The following is a 6,951-nucleotide window of genomic DNA, read 5'->3' as shown; positions in this document are numbered from 1 at the left end:
TTTTCCTAAATTTTCATGAATTTCATGAACGTTCATGAATTTTCATGAATTTTCATGATTTTTCATGAATTTTCATGAATTTTCATGAATTTTCATGAACGTTCATGAATTTTCATGAATTTTCATGAAAATTCATAGATATTCATGAACGTTTATAAATATTCATGAACGTTCATGAATATTCATGAATTTTCATGAATTTTCATGAATTTTCATGAATTTTCATGGATTTTCATGAAATTTTCATGAATTCATGAATGTTCATGAACGTTCATGAAAATTCATGAAAATTCATGAATTTATGAAATTTTCATGAATTTTCAAGAATTTTCCTGAACGTTCATGAAAATTCATGAAAATTCATGAAAATTCATGAAAATTCATGAACGTTCATGAATGTTCATGAATATTTATGAACGTTCATGAATATCTATGAATTTTCATGAAAATTCATGAAAATTCATGAAAATTCATGAACGTTCATGAAAATTTCATGAAAATTCATGAAAATTCATGAAAAATCATGAAAATTCATGAAAATTCATGAACGTTCATGAAAATTCATGAAAATTTATGAAAATTCATGCATATTCATGAACGTGTGGTTGAAATAAATAAATCAGGCAACAGTTGTACATATTCTTCATCATCTTCTGTTAAAAGGGGACAAATGTGAATTCTGAAATGCATTCTTAATAGTATAAGGGATCTATGCGTCAAACAGAAATTGTCCACTCTTATATGCGTCAGTTTGGATAAGCTATATGATAATAACGTTAATGACCCGCCTCTTCCTCGGTGTATATGGTGTCATAACGCCTGGTCATGTGCTATAACCACCTCATAAAACCACCTCGTTCGCTTCGCTCACTCGGTGGTTTTATTCGGTGGTTATAGCACATGGCCAGGCGTTATGACACCATATTCACCTCGAGGCGGGTCATTAACCCTTAATTCATGAACGTTCATGAATATTTATGAACATTCATGAACGTTCATGAATTTCATAAATATTCATGAACGTTCATGAATATTCATGAACATTCATGAACGTTCATGAATTTTCATGAATTTTCATGAATTTTGATGAATTTTCATGAACGTTCATGAATTTTCATGAATTTTCATGAATTTTCATGAAAATTCATGAATTTTGATGAATTTTCATGAACGTTAATGAATTTTCATGAATTTTCATGAATTTTCATAAAATTTTCATGAATGTTCATGAACATTCCTGAAAAATCATGAACATTCGTATTTATGAACTTTCATGAATATCTATGAATTTTCATGAATTTTCATGAATTTTCATGAACGTTCATGAATTTTCACAAAAATTCATGAATTTTCATGAATTTTCATGAACGTTCATGAATTTTCATGAACGTTTATGAATTTTCATGAACGTTCATGAATTTTCATGAACCTTTATGAATTTTCATGAAAATTCATGAATTTTATGAACGTTCATGAATTTTCATGAATTTTCATAAAAAAATTCATGAATTTTCATAAAAAAATTCATGAATTTTCATGAATTTTCATGAATTTTCATGAATATTCATGAATTTTCCTAAATTTTCATGAATTTCATGAACGTTCATGAATTTTCATGAATTTTCATGATTTTTCATGAATTTTCATGAATTTTCATGAATTTTCATGAACGTTCATGAATTTTCATGAATTTTCATGAAAATTCATAGATATTCATGAACGTTTATAAATATTCATGAACGTTCATGAATATTCATGAATTTTCATGAATTTTCATGAATTTTCATGAATTTTCATGGATTTTCATGAAATTTTCATGAATTCATGAATGTTCATGAACGTTCATGAAAATTCATGAAAATTCATGAATTTATGAAATTTTCATGAATTTTCATGAATTTTCCTGAACGTTCATGAAAATTCATGAAAATTCATGAAAATTCATGAAAATTCATGAACGTTCATGAATGTTCATGAATATTTATGAACGTTCATGAATATCTATGAATTTTCATGAAAATTCATGAAAATTCATGAAAATTCATGAACGTTCATGAAAATTTCATGAAAATTCATGAAAATTCATGAAAAATCATGAAAATTCATGAAAATTCATGAACGTTCATGAAAATTCATGAAAATTTATGAAAATTCATGCATATTCATGAACGTGTGGTTGAAATAAATAAATCAGGCAACAGTTGTACATATTCTTCATCATCTTCTGTTAAAAGGGGACAAATGTGAATTCTGAAATGCATTCTTAATAGTATAAGGGATCTATGCGTCAAACAGAAATTGTCCACTCTTATATGCGTCAGTTTGGATAAGCTATATGATAATAACGTTAATGACCCGCCTCTTCCTCGGTGTATATGGTGTCATAACGCCTGGTCATGTGCTATAACCACCTCATAAAACCACCTCGTTCGCTTCGCTCACTCGGTGGTTTTATTCGGTGGTTATAGCACATGGCCAGGCGTTATGACACCATATTCACCTCGAGGCGGGTCATTAACCCTTAATTCATGAACGTTCATGAATATTTATGAACATTCATGAACGTTCATGAATTTCATAAATATTCATGAACGTTCATGAATTTTCATGAAATTTTCATGAACGTTCATGAATTTTCATGAATTTTCATGCATTTTCATGAATTTTCATGAATTTTCATGAACGTTCATGAATTTTCATGAATTTTCATGAAAATTCATAGATATTCATGAACGTTTATAAATATTCATGAACGTTCATGAATTTTCATGAATTTTCATGAATTTTCATGATTTTTCATGAATTTTCATGAATTTTCATGAATTTTCATGAACGTTTATAAATATTCATGAACGTTCATGAATATTCATGAATTTTCATGAATTTTCATGAATTTTCATGAATTTTCATGAAATTTTCATGAAATTTTCATGAATTTTCATGAATTTTCCTGAACGTTCATGAAAATTCATGAAAATTCATGAAAATTCATGAAAATTCATGAACGTTCATGAATGTTCATGAAAATTCATGAACGTTCATGAATATTTATGAACGTTCATGAATATCTATGAATTTTCATGAAAATTCATGAAAATTCATGAAAATTCATGAACGTTCATGAAAATTTCATGAAAATTCATTAAAATTCATTAAAAATCATGAACGTTCATTAAAATTCATTAAAATTTATGAAAATTCATGCATATTCATGAACGTTCATAAATATTCATAAACGTTCATGAATATTCATGAACATTCATGAACGTTCATGAATTTTCATGAATTTTCATGAAATTTTGATGAATTCATGAACGTTCATGAATTTTCATGAATTTTCATGAATTTTCATGAATTTTCATGAATTTTCATGAATTTTCATGAATTTTCATGAACGTTCATGAAAATTCATGAAAATTCATGAAAATTTCATGAACGTTCATGAAAATTCATCAATATTCATGAACGTTCATGAATATTCATGAACATTCATGAACGTTCATGAATTTTCATGAATTTTCATGAATTTTCATGAATTTTCATGAACGTTCATGAAAATTCATGAAAATTCATGAAAATTCATGAAAATTCATGAAAATTCATGAAAATTTCATGAATATTCATGAACGTTCATGAATATTGATGAATTTTCATGAACGTTCATGAAAATTCATGAACGTTCATGAAAATTCATGAAAATTCATGAAAATTCATGAAAATTCATGAAAATTCATGAACGTTCATGAATTCATGAAAATTCATGAAAATTCATGAAGATTCATGAACGTTCATGAATGTTCATGAAAATTCATGAATGTTCATGAATATTTATGAACGTTCATGAATATCTATGAATTTTCATGAAAATTCATGAAAATTCATGAACGTTCATGAAAATTTCTTGAAAATTCATGAAAATTCATTAAAAATCATGAACGTTCATGAAAATTCATGAAAATTTATGAAAAATCATGAACGTTCATGAAAATTCATGAAAATTCATGAAAATTCATGAATTTTTTATGAAAATTCATGAAAATTTCATGAAAATTCATGAAAATTCATGAAATTTCATGAAAATTCATGAAAATTCATGAACGTTCATGAATGTTCATGAATATTTATGAACGTTCATGAATATCTATGAATTTTCATGAAAATTCATGAAAATTCATGAACGTTCATGAAAATTTCATGAAAATTCATGAAAATTCATGAAAAATCATGAAAATTCATGAAAATTTATGAACGTTCATGAAAATTCATGAAAATTCATGAAAATTTATGAAAATTCATGAAAATTCATGAACGTTCATGAAAATTCATGAAAATTCATGAAAATTCATGAACGTTCATGAATATTTATGAATTTTCATGAACGTTCATGAAAATTCATGAATATCTATGAATTTTCATGAACGTTCATGATTTTCATGAATATTCATGAATGTTCATGAACGTTCATGAATATTCATGAATTTTCATGAACGTTCATGAAAATTCATAGATATTCATGAACGTTCATAAATATTCATGAATGTTCATAATTTTTCAGGAATGTTCATGAACGTTCATGAATATTCATGAATTTTCATAAACGTTCATGAATATTCATGAATGTTGATGAATTTTCAGGAATTTTCATGAACGTTCATGAATATTCATGAATAGTCATGAACGTTCATGAATATTTAGGAAAAATTATGAATGTTCATGAATGTTCATGAATATTAAGGAACTCTTGAGCCTGACCTTTTGTCATGTAAGTGAGTATTTTATTGAAATATATATCTTCCTTATTGATTGTGCACATTATGCAACCATGTTGTTCGTCTTCATCAACGTCCCTTACAGGTAGAAATTTATGAGCATTCATTCGTCCCTTTTTGACTTATCCAACTAAATAAAACAACTTATCCTTCCTTGTTCGAAACGTAAACACCAAGTGAAGGTTAACATTCTGCATTTGCTCGCAAATGGTGTCCCTCTAGTTAGGCCACAGCAAGTAATTTCTATGGATGACATCAGCGCGCTCATTAATTTTCACCTGATTTCGAAATAAAAAACAAGAAATTTCATTGTCGTTCGACGGTGGTCAACATGCCAAAAATGGGCAAATGTGTCGTAAACGTTGATAGTCTAAGGTGTTTCATTGCATATGAATACCCAGTGAAGTTCCTGCCCATTATGGTATGACCAAGGAGGTTTTATATATCTAAACAAGCTGTTTTCTGCGTTTGTTCTACTTAATTGAGCTGTGTACACATCTTCAAGAACAGTTTAATGTTGACAGTCTAAGGTGTTTCATTATATGAATAAGCAGTGTGGTTCCTGCCCATGATGGTATGATAACAAGCTGTTTTCTGCATTTGTTCTAGCAAGGACATATAAATAATGGGGGGGGGGGGGTCTAGTTAATTGAACTGTATATACAAGGTGATTCATCGCATATGAATACCCATTGTAGTTGGTTTAGATGATGGTACAACAAGCTCTTTTCTGCATTTGTTGTACTGTCTATTGAGATGTATACACATCTACAAGGACATGTTTACTGTTGAATCAAGGAGGTTTTATATTATATATGAAACCTCATTGGTTGAATACAGGAATAAAAGACCTGTTGGTCATGATATCATATTTCGTCGCCTCAATTCTTGTTTAACAAGACTTATGATCTAAAAATGTGAAAATATAGGAATCTTTTTTTGGGGGGCCCGCTTTTTGTTTTTTTCGCCCTATCTCATTAATTTTGGAGTCTGCGGAGGATGTCATCCATAAAATTTACTTGCTGTGGCCTTAGGTGGCGTTTCTGTAGGCTAAAGATGGTTTATTCTGGACGAGATTGAGCCTTTGCGGATAGAAATCCGCCGTCTTTTAAAAAGTGACCGTTTCCATGGCAACCGGTGACCACCAGTTAACCCAAAACTTACCCATATTTCTACAATTGGACCAAGGCCTTACCACCACCCAAAATTTTTTAAAAATCGACATTTTGTCCTTTGCTACAAGGTATAATTACAGACAGACCCTCTTAAAATTACCCATGATGCATTGCGATATTTGCGGCGATTCGATACCATGGCCGTTGGGTGTAATTCTTAAAACCCTTATAACTCCTGATATTTTTTACGGATTTTGTTGGTTCAAAGCCCAAAATGCAGAAAATGATATGGCCTATCAACGTAATGTATTACACAAGACCCCATAGGTGGTCCAAATAAATGCCTGATTTTGGAAAGTAAATACATTTTTTTACACAAAATTACCCAAAAAAATGGACTTCAAAGACTCATAGCTTCTTATAGAGTTAAGATATCAACCAAAAACATACTATTTCGTGATTCCTGTGGTATCTTTTGCCTACAAACCGATTTTCACCGAAGATTATTGATGTTTGATATTTTGTCCCAGTCCTCTGAATTAAGTCCCAAAAATCGAGGTCCATTTTAATGAAGTCACCATATCACGTGATAATTCCTAAAAAGCTGGACATTTGACATTGTTATCATGCATAATTATAAAGTAGAGGAATTAACCTTTTCAAAAAAGTAAGTCACCCTTTGGCCCTCTGTTTGGTACCAAATGGCTATTTTGAGGGACCTGGCCCATGGACTATTAACGTCCTATCCGAGGGACGTCCCTTACCCTAGATGAGCTAGGTACTCATTTACACCTGAGTGAAGTGAGGAAAGTCGTGTCAAGTGCCTTTCCCAAGGGCACAACGTCCGGGCGCAAGTTCGGACATGTCTCTGGGCAAAACCTGGGATTAGATCCCGGGTCCCATTGTTTGACAGCCGCGCGCTCTACCAACTGCGCCACATGACGCCACAAGTTTCCTTATTTGATAGAAACTTTCCTCTAAAGTTTGAGCACTGCTGCTGGAACACGACGCCATGTTACACTACACAGGCGATGTTAGAGCACATAGTAGTCTCGTTTTCCTTCGGA

Source organism: Branchiostoma lanceolatum, chromosome 12, assembly GCF_035083965.1.
Source record: "Branchiostoma lanceolatum isolate klBraLanc5 chromosome 12, klBraLanc5.hap2, whole genome shotgun sequence".
Taxonomy (NCBI): domain Eukaryota; kingdom Metazoa; phylum Chordata; class Leptocardii; order Amphioxiformes; family Branchiostomatidae; genus Branchiostoma; species Branchiostoma lanceolatum.
This window is presented reverse-complemented; position numbering follows the sequence as displayed.